At 37.8% G+C, this 14,052-nt stretch overlaps 1 long non-coding RNA gene across 1 annotated transcript in view; it reads right to left on the minus strand.

Moving 5' to 3' along the window:
• Nucleotides 1-14,052, minus strand: part of LOC122801820 — a 1,348,510-nt gene that overhangs the window by 563,082 nt on the left and 771,376 nt on the right. The window lies entirely within an intron of this gene.

Here is a 14,052-nt window from a genome sequence, read left to right on the forward strand (position 1 = left end):
GAGCTCAGGGAGCATGCCTTCATTAATATGCATGGCGTGCTGTCATCCTGCTCCTAAACGGCTGCTTCCATGCAGGACTAAGCTAGTCCTGCATGGAAGGATAGTGAATCCAGGGGATACTTTATACATCTATTACATATCTGTTTGTTTCGTTGCTAATATGATGATACAGTCTTTAATATTATGCACTTAATTAATTTTACATAATGCCAGTTTTTACTTAAGGCAGTGTACCATTTAAATATGTTTGTACATCAATTTATGATTCATTACCATGTATTATTATTTGTAAAAGAGCACTATGTAATATTGCCTTTATGTAGCATTAATACTGTATTACAATCCAAATACTGGCATAGCTACATAATATTTAAACAGTATCATCCATCATTATTAATATGTTACCATTTCCCCCAAAGGATTTCCCATTCATTGTATACTATAGAGCTTAGTAAATATGAATTTAGTGTGATATATATAATATTATTGTCAATGAATTGTTGTTAATATTGCATATTGTGAACAGGTATCCATTCATTCCATTCATCCTATGTAGTTCTATATTAGCAAAAGTTATTAGTAAAACACTAGCAGTACTGCATGACAAATAGTTACTGTTGCATCTTATTGTGTGTTTCTTATTTGCATTTCCTTCCTACTAAAAATGTTATGATAGTATGCAAATACATTTTATAATACTTAATTCATGAATAACAGACTAGAAAAAGTAAAAATATTAATTATTCAGTATTCAGAGAAAGCCATAGTATTAATGTGGTGATAAAGTAGACTTTTTAATTAAAGGTTGATATGCACACTACCATCATTGTCCTTTGTGACAAGACCCCCCCATTTCACTTTTGTTGCACAGGTATATTAAGTATATAACTCCAATGTCTCCATTCTCTGTGCAGCAACTAGTTCTATTTAAATAAGTGACTTGACAACACACCATAAAAATAATGCATTTACTGCAAACACAAAATTGCTTTAGATATGGTGGCACTTTGGCATGTGAGTGTGCATTAGTAAAGTACACTGAGTTTGTAGGAAGAATGCAGTGACACTAACATAAACTATTGTGTACTATTTAATTTCAATGAGGCATACCAGACTTGCAAATCAGATATTCAACTGACAACATTTCTGCTGCTGTAGTGAACTATTGCTTTATGGTTAATAATTGTAATGAAATATTTTGTTTGTTCATTGTACAATTCTTCTCTTACTAACAAGTGACAAGTCTTCTCTAAACAGTGACAACAAAAGGTAGGCATATGAATATTCCCACATTTACGATGAAGTGATCTTGTAATTAAATTGGAAAATCAGCGTAATACAAAGGTACTGACAATGGTTAGCAAAAGAAAATGCAAAGGCAGTTCCGCAGGCAGTAGATATACTACTGGAAAAGGAGTTTTGCTAAATTAAAAATAATAGCGAATGTTTACAAGGCATGATAAGTGAAGTTAACAGATACATATGAACCACAGAAAATATACTTTCACTGACTGCAAAAAACAGAAAAAAGGTACACATATGAAAAATGCATTTCCATGTGGGGTACTGACCCACTACCCCACTACTTATACATGACAACTACATGTTCACATGGTCACACAGCAACCAAAAACGGCAATCAGTCCTTTATATACAAAGTGTTCCTGCAATAAAGTTAAAAAAGCACGAGTTGACCAATGGGACACTATACTTCATGGTCAACTGACTTTCAGCTGAATGAAATGCAACTATATATCTCAGTACAGATAATCAACACACAAATTTGACAAAAACTTGAGTGACACCGCAAATGGTTGACAAAAACTAAGTGACAGCACACATGGTACACAAAACCTAAGTGACAGCACAATTGGTTGACTACACATATGAGGCAACCACATTTGGATGAATTCAAGCTTTATATACTACAGATATATAAGAGTGAGTAGGAAAAGGAATGTTTGACTGAAATGGTGGCGTTTTGTGGGAATGTGAAAGATTCTGTTATGTGGGTGGGTGTATGTGCAAATATTTGCAGGTTAGGATTCAAATTAGGATGAGGCAAAGGGATAGATTTAGTGCTCTGCCATTTGGTGCTGTCCATGGTCTGTGTGTTGTCTTGATTGTTGTTAATGTTATGGACATGGTTTTTAGTAAGGCATTCTAGGGATAGGGTTAGGGTTAGGATTAGCACAGGAGTAAGATGGTGCAGGAGGGAGAAGTAGTATTAGCAGTGCTGTTGTTTTTATTGGCAACAGTAGTAGTAGATTTATTATTACTGTTATTATTAATAGTGGCAGTATTAATAGTAGCAATGGCACTTGTAGTAGTAGTAGTAGTGGTAGTAGTAGTAATAGTACTAGTAGTAGGGGTAGTAGTAGTAGTAACAGTAGTCACAGCATCAGTAGTAATAGCAGTAGTAGTAGTAACAGTAGTAGTAGCAGCAGTAGTAATAGCGGAATTCGTAGTAACAGTAGTAGTAGCAGCAGTAGTAATAGTAGCAGTAGGAGTAGTGATGGCAGTTGTAGCAGTAGTAGTAGTAGTATAAATTGTAGTAGCAATATTAATTATCCAAATTCAACTCTCTCTCTCTCTCTACATATATATATATATATATATATATATATTTGAGCCTTCTAATACTACAGAAAGTCTATACACAAGCATGTTTATAGACAAAAGTTTTAGACCATGAAAAAAGTGCATTCAGGTCTGTGATGGGTAAGGTAATCAAAGGTGAAATGGACAATTGCATTTGGCGGCAGCACAGATAAAATGGGATATAGTTTTTTGATTTTATGCTAAGTTTTAATGGTTCACAAATAATACTGGTAAAGAAAGAGAGCTGCACAACACCTGAAATGGCTTGAGAAGTAATACAACCTTAAGAAACTACAATTACTGGTAGCACAGAGCTAGATGGATTCAACATCAGAGGAAGATGCCTGGGATTAGTGGCACTTTACTGAAGACAGGAATAAGGCATATCACTGAGGGAATCTAGAGTCAATACTGATACGCTTTGAGTTGTGCGTTCTAATGTATTACAGTTCATGAAACAGCATGGCATCTATGATATGTATATGACTCATAAGATTAAGACAAGTTTATAAAGTTTAAGGCCAATTAGTAATCATTTGTGCTTGTCAACATGAAAAAAAATACAACTGCACACAGATGCTTGAGGGAATAATAAGGTAGACTTCTTTCATGTGTACGCAAACAGAAGAGAAACACCACCTTCTTTCTTTTTTTCTTGTTGGAGGTAGGAATACAAGTAAATAATGATTAGCACTGCTATCAATAATGACATTGATGAATGACTTTAGCATTACACCTAGATGAGCTAAGTTTGGAAGTAGAGCTCAGGTTTTACACTGTTGAAGGATTTACAGAAGTAATGATATGCAAAGGACCTATACATGGCAATCCAATACAGGTGTTGCATGCCCTGTAAACTCGTAAAAGGACAGAGTAATTAATTTGTTTAGAATTGTAAGTAAAAATGATGGAGAAGTCATTGATGTTTATTGGTCTGACGTTTAGAACTACATCAAAGTACCTTAAGCAATACTTAAGAAATGGTTATATATGACAGCATAAATAAAACTGGCTTTAGAGTAGTAATGTTCAGTAGGTCAAATTAACAGGTCTGTTCTGTGGTCTTGTAATATTACAAAAATACGAGCAGTTGAAAATATACAGGAGTGAAAGAAAATGATTCAATTTGAGTATTTGTTTAAAATAATGAATAATGTTAATGCATACAGTCAGAATAATATATCAAATTCAGCCTTAACATAACAAATCAACACCTTGCTTCACTAACACTACCCAACAGAGATTTTACCACTCTGACTTGCTTTGGAGTAACTTAATTTATTCATGTGCTTCCTTGTTCTCTAGTATTTTTAATACTTTGCAGTATACGTTTTTGCATTGTCAAGCTGTATGTACACATTGCATTAAGGGTAATTAAACTACACCTAACCAGGTTATAAACAATTATCGCTAGAAATTCCATGAACAAATTGTACTATATAATTTTAAACTGTTTCAATAGTCTGGATTATTTTTTTCTTTTTTTTTTCTTTTCAATATATTTGTCGTTCTGTTCTAATATTTCTGTTGAACTGATAGCATTCCAAGTAAATTATTTCTTTGCTTAACTTTAGCTGTTTTTTATTTGTTTATTAGATATTAATTTCTGGAATAATACAACACAAAAGCATGTAATAGACATTTCATGTTAATTCTGGCAATAGATTAACATTTCATTACAAACTCAATTTTTGACTCGGGTATAATTTTACTTTTAATATTTGGTGTTAATGAGAAAGATAATGCACATGGCATAATAAAGTCACTCATTAGGATATATTTCTCTATGATAGTCATCTGAAAGAGGAAAAGTTTTAAATCATGTAAATTAAACTGATGGGGCATGTTAATAATGAGGCAAAAATAAAACCACTGAGATTATTTTGATTAGTAACCATATCTGAGGAATCTAATCACTATCTTTTAAATCAGATTTCACTTTTAAATGAAAAATATAGCATTCAAAGATAAAATTCAAACCTTATTTTTCATTGGAGAAAAGTCCTTATATTACTCATGCATAGCATTTTGCCTCTTGTACTTTTTTTACTTAACATAATCAGTTCTGAAGCCATGGCATCTCATGGAAATGGGTATTCCCTCAGTAGTGACCTCTGATTGATCAGCATGCATTTTAGGGAACTGTGCATTACCTACCATGTGGCCATTGCTCTAATCACCTATTACCATATTTGAATAAACTCAAGTTTTCAGTAAAGTATAGGTTAATTAGTTTTATACTTGTGATGCCCCAACACTGGCCCAGTAATCAAGGAACCTCGATCCTCATCACTGGCAACAGTGGGGGACAAACACACTGGGAGGATGACACGTACACACACAGTAAAGTGCAATTTCCCTTAGGAGCACACAGAGATCAGAGTCAGTCTGGAGCTGGTTTCTCCCTCTTTCTCCAGATCTTCAATAAAACTGCCCACTGCCACAGCTATAGAGTTGAGATCTCAGCTGAGTGGCCAAGCTCAGACCTCAAGCACCCTCTTTGTCCAACCAGTGCTTTGTGACCCTGCCCAAGTAGCTGACACACACACACACACACACACACACACACACACACACACACACACACACACACACACACACACACTTTGAGGTTTGATTTATTTATACACACTCACCTGGGAAAGGTTGGCATAGGTTTACTAGCTATGCCCACCTCTGCCCAGACTATAACGTAGTTTTTCCTGCACCAGTCACTACTTATTATATACACTTTAAGGCCCTTAGCAAAGGGTGTCCAATCTTACTGTGTAATGTTAATATAAATCCAAATGGTAGTTTGACCAAGAGCAAGGTTATTAGGAGTGGCCCACACTGTCACAAAATACATATGCAAGTACTCTCAGTGCCTAAATATGTCTCACAAAATATCAGCTGCAAAGATAGTTTTAAATATATTTAATAATAAATCTTATTCTTCTTTTGGCTGCTCCCATAGGGGTTGCCACAGTGGATCATCTGTTTCCATTTCTTCCTGTCCTCTGCATCATGCTCTGTCACACCAATCATCTGCATGTCCTCTCTCACCATATACATAAACCTTATCTTAGGCCTTCCTATTTTTCTGTTACCTGGCAGCTTCATCCTTAGCATCTTTTCCCAATATACTCTGCATCCTTCCTCAGCACATATCCAAACCAACATAATCTTGCCTCTCTGGCTTTGTCTCCAAATCTTCCAACCTGGGCTGACCCTTTAATATACTTATTCCTAATCCTGTCCACCCTCGCCACACCCAGTGCAAATCTTAACATCTTTAACTCTGCCACGTCCAGCTCTCACTCCTGCCTTTTTGTCAATGCCACTGTCTCCAACCCATATAACATAGCTGGTCTCACTACCCTCTTGTAGACCTTCCCTTTCACTGTTACTGGTACTCGTCTGTCACAAATCACTCCTGACATTCTTCTCCACCACTCCATCCTGCCTATACTCTCTTCTTCACCTCTCTTCCACACTCACCATTACTCTGAACTGTTGATCTCAAGTATTTAAACTCATCCACCTTTGCCACCCCTACTCTCTGCATCCTCAACATTCCTTTATCCTCCCTCTCATTCACACATATATTCTGTCTTAGTCCTGCTGACCTTCATTCCTCTTCTCTCTAGAGCATATCTCTACCTATCCAGGGTCTCCTCCCCCTGTTCCCTACTCTCACTACAGATCACAATGTCATCAGCAAACATAATAAATAATAAAATAAAAAGAAAATACTCAGTAAATCATCACAGTAACTTCAGAGTTCAAAATCAATGGAAATATTTAAAACAACATTGCAGGACAGTCTCAAATAAATAAAGAAAACATCTAAGCTATACTTCACTATATTCCTAACTGTAACTAAAAGAAATTAGTGTACCCTAGTTAACTTACTTAGAGAACAACTGTTTCCAGGTCAAAGACAAAATACAAAATGCCCTCTCTCTCTCCAAGAGAATTCTTAAATTAATATCAGATATTACTGCTGGGATACTTGCAGCATGACATCACTTTTTGTCACCTGAATTCAGTTCCGAGTCTCAACAACCATTGCTAGAAACTGCTGGCATTCAGCATCTCCCTGTGAAAATACATAGCCTTCAGATGCTTGCAACTATTGGAAGACATAAAACAATAAAAACACTTACAAAACAATGCAGAAGGCTCCCTAGTTTTAGACATCCTGTCTCCTTGCTGCATTGAAACTAACTTTTATGGCACTGTTATAAAACAATTTAATTTCAACTAATTTTTACTGAATATTTGAAAGTTAACTTTCTATGTGCCAGTTGCCACTGTTAAAACATATACATTTACACAATTATAATAGTTTATGTACATTTCTGTTCTAATCCAGCAGGGTACACTGTGGTCACACCTCTAAGCTCAGTACTGTACAAACCCTTTTCACACACACGTCTGTACCAGCAGTTTGATATACACATAATATACAGTTCTAATATAGTGGTAACACAAGCAATTGTATCATGCTGATATTCACAAATGACATATAACTATTTACAAAATTCCAGACAGCTGGGCTGGCAGTATCTCCTTCTGTCACATTTCTATATAAATCACATTAGTATTCTCAAATGACATATAATTATTTACAAAATTCCAGATAGCTGGGCTGACAATATTTCCTTTTGTGACAATACTATTTACTTCTTACAAGATAATTCATTACAGTAGAGCCAGGTCATATAAATATGTACATTAAATCTTGCAAGAATTGTTGCATAACATATTTTATTTTCTTGGGGACACAAATAAATGTTCATGTTTCCAGGACGAAGGGCAATTTTCATAGGTTCATAGTTTCATAAGTATATAATATGCTAATGACCATCAGGGCTGTTATAAGCCTAGCCATGCAACCCAACCCAGTTGCATCTCCTTGTAATATGAGCACTTTATTTGGGGAGGGGGGTATGTTTGTTAGGAGGTTGCTGAAAAGTTATGTGGGGGGGTATGTTAATTAGGGAATGATTGCTGTCAGTCTATGTCTATAAGTGACATGGCAACCAGCCCAGGGATGAATTTCTGAGTACCCATCCAATGTTAGTTAAGGTATATTTACTGTTGCCCTGTATCTATAAGAGACATGGAGGCCAACCATGGGATGAATTTACAATTTGCCATTCAATGGTCAAAATTACATTTGAACAGGGTTAGGGATGGACTCTGCTTCACATGAATGGGGAGCCTATTCCAGAGCATGGGGATCTATCTGTCTCACTAGCATGCTCTATTTATGTTGCAAGCAAAGTTCAAATCCCTGGATCTAGTGTTTTGTTTTACATTTTACAAATGTGCAAATGCTCCTACAGGGCTGGATCTTAGGATGCTTTATATGCCAAAGACAGATAACCTGTCAACAACCTGTAGGAGACCAAGCATAGAGACAGCACTCTAAGATGATCTGTATATGACAGTGTGTTAACACCCTCAATTGTCTTATGAGAAACCTCTGTGGCTGTTTCAACTGTTGCATATGCCTAGTCAGCTACATGACAGTGGGGGCATTGTACTCAGTGATGGGTCTGATAAGGGATGAGTAGAGTGGTATTATATCTTCCTTGGTATTAGTAACACCACATATATGCCTTTTCATTTGCTTTGACTTAACACGATAGTACATAACTCACAAGCATGCACTATGTTACTTCAGTTTATCCTTTTAAATTAATTTCATATACTATTAAGTGCATGCTTCTAGGAGAATACCTAGTGTGCTATGACTTGGTAAACCCTGATATATCATCCTATGTGCATTGAAGAAATGTATAGCAAATTCATAAACATGGGTGTGTGATGACTCGTACTTTTCTGAAATTCTGATGCAATCATGAGTGTACTATTGTATTCATGTGTGTACGCTTATGCAAGATTTTGCATAAGTTTTAGTGATGACTAAATGTGCACTTGGAGGAATAGCTATGTAACTGCAGGGCGTTTCTGATTTCCTCTTCATGCACAGTTGTTATACAAGCTCTGCTTTAGAGACATTTAATACTATTAACTGTACAACTTGACATGTAGCTATGCAAACTTCAAATTTTAAGGTTCATGAGCAAGTACTAGGCTAGGTGCCCTTACAGGGCATTTTAAGTCTAGCCAATTTCCCTCAAAGAAGGGAATCAAGCCCTGTACTCTGTGGCTGTGAGGTAAACACCTTAACTGTTACACTAAGTCCAAGGCTTGTATCTACATTTTCATGTTACCACTATAAGATTTCATTTTGATAGTCCTATTTTTGTCTCACTACAATAGTTTCTACTTCTGCACCCAGCTTTTGACTGAGAGGGATCTGTGAGTCAACTCACTTATCTAGTCAGCAAGAATAAATAAAATAATTAACTCCCCAAAATCAGAATACATTTTGCCTTTGTTCTTAGTTTTGTCTGTAATATTCTTGATACAGTCATTAGCTCAAATACTTTAATAATGTAAACATCTGTTCCTTGTGAAATATTAAACCTAATGTCAGCAGCAGCTGCTCAGGTGGCATAGAGGGATAAAGCCCTGAATATAGCCCAGGTGACCCAGGTTCGATTACCAGCTCAGTTGTCCGAGTGTGCTGTAGAGGGAAAGATGGTCATGCCTATCCTGGGGAGGGGGAGTGCATGGGTATCTTCATATGATTATCCTTGGTGGAGTCCTGGAAGTTGTTTGAGGGTTGAATGTGGTGGAAGGTGGGCTCACATTCCACACCCACCCAGGCCATACCATGTTACCATATGGGAGAGGGAAAACAGGGAAGATTATAAGTCACTCCCCCCTGGGCTGATGTTTTGACAGGCTTAGCTCCCAGTAGCCTAGGGATCCGTGACCATCCGCAGCAATAATAGATAAAGTCTGGGGGTACAATGAATGAGCTGGTAGACACAGCATGGATGGGGAATGGGGTCCAGACCAGCAATTATGAAGGTCAGCTCAGCAAAAAAAAATCTAATACAGGGAGTACTAGAAATACTGAAACAGAATAAGCTGTTTAGCTGTATTTTTATTTATTAATTAAATTGTTGTTGAATGTATTCTCTAATTGTATGTTCTGGAAGTTCTGTTGTCTTGAGTGGGTTATTTAAATGAGGGGAATGCAGGTCAGAGCTCACAGCTCTGAGTCTCTTCTTTCAAGATTTGATTTCACATTTTTTCACTTAAATACGTCTGTTTTGTCTTGTGGTACAACATCATGGATCACTGTTCAGTCAAAAAGTGTTATCTGTATCCATTTTATTTACACATCAGAGAAAACACTAATTTCATACCCTTAAAGGACATATTCTCAAACCGTTGTCCCTATCTATGATGGGGAAAGCTCCAACTTAACATTTAATATTTTACTGCTGTAAATTAAGAGAAAAGAGGCAAGCCATTTGGTGTATAAATCTCTGTGGAAGTTGATTCAAATTAAACTGCATATCTTTACAGATATGCCACAGTTTAGAACTTCAGCTGACAGATTTTAAATTTATCTTTGTGAAAAGCCCTTTGGAACTCATTTCAAATTTTCGCAACTTGAATTAGCAGGAGGAGACAATAAATACAAAAGGCAGGGACACCATGTCGTACTCTTCCCTGGCATGATGGGTATGTATGTTACCACTTCAGGTAAGTAAAGTCATAAAAAACACTCTCTATAAATCACATGATACAGTTCAGCTATGCAAACTGTTTATAACAATACTATAAGAACAAACCACTTCAAATGTTTCATGAAGTTTCATATCTTACTGTTAGAAATTAATTCAGCAGTATAATCATAGTTATTCAATATATAGGTTTTATGGAGGTCAGATTACGTTTTACTAGGAGATGTAATATAGGTTATAGAGTCACCCTTGAATGCATGAAGAAGTCCACAGTACCATTAGTAGAGGTGTGATTTATATCAGTAACTATAATTATGATGATTAGAATCTTACTGTGGTTACTTAAATATTCAGCAGTTAGAAGAAATGAGGTTGGGAACAGACCCTTTTGTCCTGGGACATCTTCATTGTGGTGCTAGATATATAGGTTAGCAGGAACTAAAAGGATAGGGTTAACTGGGAGGGAGGGATGTTAGGAGGAAATGAGGTAAGGACAGGGAGGGGATTAGAGAGTTTTGCCAAGTGTAGTTGAGGTAGGAGTCACATTTTGGCATGAACTTGCTACAAGCAAGTTTATGTCTAGAGGTGTGGCCAACATGACACTGGCCACATACCAGAGTTGTTAAAGGAGATGCAGTATTAGCTATGGATGCAACATTATGACATTACAGCATACTGAAAACTCAAACCATTTAAATGAAGTGAAGCATCCATCCACAAAAAAAAAAATAAACAGGAAAAAAGTCCATAAACATTTTAACTTTTAAAAATACTTCTTGCAAGAGAAGTAACAAACTACAATGTACAGCAGACTTACCTCAAAACAGCAATTAATCCAGCACAGCAATGCAATAAACAGGCCCAAGTAAAAGCAACACACCCATATTCACATTACAAGCAAAGCAGTACATTTTAACCTTATTAAAAATGCATAATAAATTAAATGCACACATTTACAAGTATAAATGAAAACAATCTTGAAACAGAATTGGCAACATATACCTACTAGAATAATAAATGAATTACACTACCTCAAAAGGTAGACTTGTACCACATACACATGGACTTGCAGGAACTAACAGGAAAAATTACCTAAACAGTATATCAAACAGCATTAAATTGCACATATTTCCATACAAAAAAGTGCAAACTATGCTTGAACATTTCCTATCTGCAAACAGACAATACCCAGAAAAAGCTATGACAATAGAAATGAGTCACACTAAATTTATATTTCACTGCCCCAACAGAAACAAACAACTTCTATACATAGTTCAGCCTTTTAAAAGTAATGCTTCCAAATCATACCCCCAAGAATAATAACAATTATATACATTCAGGTTTTATATCTTTAAAAACTACTACTCAAAAATATCAAAATAACCACTGCACAGATTTAAATACCACCATCTACCTCTAAACATTAAAAAATTAAACCACAATATATTCCCATTTTAAACTAGTACTCAAAAGTCTCAAAATAACCACTGCACAGATTTAAATACTGCATACTACATCCCCATCTACCTCTAAACATTAAAAACTTAAATAAAGCACACTATTCCCATTTTAAATAACTAAAGCCACAAAATGCAATTTACTTACCACTATCACAGTTATTGCTGGGCTAACTTGCTTCCTTCCTGATAGAATGGCTAGATGGTTTTTCAAGCAGTGGCTGGGCTGGCTGGCTTCTTTCCTGGCTGGCTGGGCTGGCTGGCAGGTACGCTCCCTTGCTGGCTTCTTTCCTGGCTGGCTGGGCTGGCTGGCTGGCTGGCAGGCAGACTCCCTTGCTGCCTTCTTTCCTGGCTGGGTTCAATCCTGGCTGGCTGGGCTGGCAGGCAGGCTCCGCTGGCTGGCTGGGCTGGCTGGCTGGGCTGGCAGGCAGACTCCCTTGCTGGCTTCTTTCCTGGCTGGCTTCAATCCTGGCTGGCTGGGCTGGCTGGAGATAGAATAATCAGATCTTCCCGTTTATGTCCTAGGTAGGTCTTGTGCCACTGCAGAGGTAGGGAATGGTAATTAATAAAGGTTTGGGGGATGTGCTTGTTTCGTTCGTTTGTTTGTTTAAGTAAACATCCTAAGAGTTAGATTTATGTTACTAGTGTGGCTGGTGGAGGGCTGCTGTCGTAGGGTGGCTGTTGAGAGGCTGTTTTTTTTCCCTCTTCTATATGTATAAAATAGGAGAAACAGTATGTCTGGAAAGGTCTTGTGAGGCATTAGCACTATCATTGGTGGGGGGATGGTTTTAGGTCACTTCTTGGTGAGGATCTTTGTTCCATGCTCTTGCCTGGGGGGGGGGGTTCGGTATTCATTGGTGGTGGGGGTAGGCTGCCATGGATGTCTTGATGTAAGCTATTCATGGGGGAAGGTTCTTCCATGTATGAGTTATGTACTATTTTGTTTATTTATCGATAGAGGCTATCATTGCTGGCTTGATGTAATTTCTCAGCTTATTAAGTTCCCCTCAGTGGTGGATGGTTTTGCGGGCTCTGGGTGAGGTACAGAATTGACTGTCACAGTGCATGCACTCTAAGAATGTGTGCTGTATTGTGACACATTCCAAGTATTTATTGGAATGTGAGCAAGCCCACCCTGTACCAGCGTGATATGAGGCATGTATTTTACTGTCATTAAATGGTTCAAGTTAAAAAAAAAAAAGACTCGATCTTCAATGAAGTTTGGCAATGTGGTATTACATGTTCATTTAGACTCTGTGACTGCTGATAAGTACAAGCCTTTATAATTAGTAAAACATGTATAGGGCTGACATATAATCCACATTGACTAGTACGGTGTCCATGAAGATTAGTTAGGCATTTAAATGGAATATAAAGGTTTAGCGGCAGACTGTGATGTTTGCAGGGGAGGACGTTGCTACTGTGCATGCGTGATGTACTGTGATTTATTAAAAAAAAAAAAAAAAAAAAAGATTGCATGTATGAGTGTGGGGTGGGTTGCATGCCGCTTGGCTATACAGGTCTGCGGAACTCCATATTGCTGCCTTGATTTTCTGCTGAAGTCTCGTGTGTTGCCTGGAGAGGCATACGGATTTCAGAGGTGCATTATGAGTGAGGTAGCAGGGGTACGTGGATTGCGGAAACAGTTTTCTTGCATTTAGGGAGATGCACATGGAAAAGAAAAAAAATGTATATTGTATGTGGGTGCATGTGTGGCATGCTGGAGCTCATATATTGTGCAGCGGGATTGAGGCATGTAGAGCTGTCCTCTGGGGCACGAGGTTTTGGGATGCATTCACTTTGGTTGGGCATGAGCTGGACTGGGGATTTCTTTGGTGCTTTGTTGTTGTGTGGGCTGTTGATGTAGCGGGGTGTTTTGTTGGATTGCAGATCGCCGGCTTGGACCATTTCAGGGATCACGGATGATCTTGGCATTCATCTGGTGTGTGTTGGTCATTGGAGCTTTGCTGGGGCTTGTTTCACGGGTATTGTGGGGTGGGTGGCTTGGCAGCTGCGGGCCACGGGTGGTGTTTGGTTGAACGTTTGTATGGTGATGCATTTGGTCCTTTGTTGTCATTTGTGTAATTTAGTTGCTGTGGGATGATGTCCTTCAATGAAACGGTTGGTGTTTCTTCTTTCCAGTGTCTGTCAGTTGGACAGGAGTGGACTCTTCTGGCTGCCTCCTAGGTGTGGCATTCTGTGGAGGGCTCAGGTTTTGATATTGTTTCGTGGTGGTCTCCAGATGGGGATGGCCTTGGGGATAGATGAGTTGAGTGTTTGCATGGGCACTTGGGGAAGATGCCATTTCTTTGGGTCTTTCTGTCTGTTGGGCTGCTGTAGGCTTGAAGTTTTTTTTTTCCTCTACCTTTGAAGCCTCTGGTGTTTTGCGTGACCTG

This window comes from Protopterus annectens, chromosome 5.part0, assembly GCF_019279795.1.
Source record: "Protopterus annectens isolate FY-2018-M chromosome 5.part0, PAN1.0, whole genome shotgun sequence".
Lineage (NCBI taxonomy): Eukaryota > Metazoa > Chordata > Ceratodontiformes > Protopteridae > Protopterus > Protopterus annectens.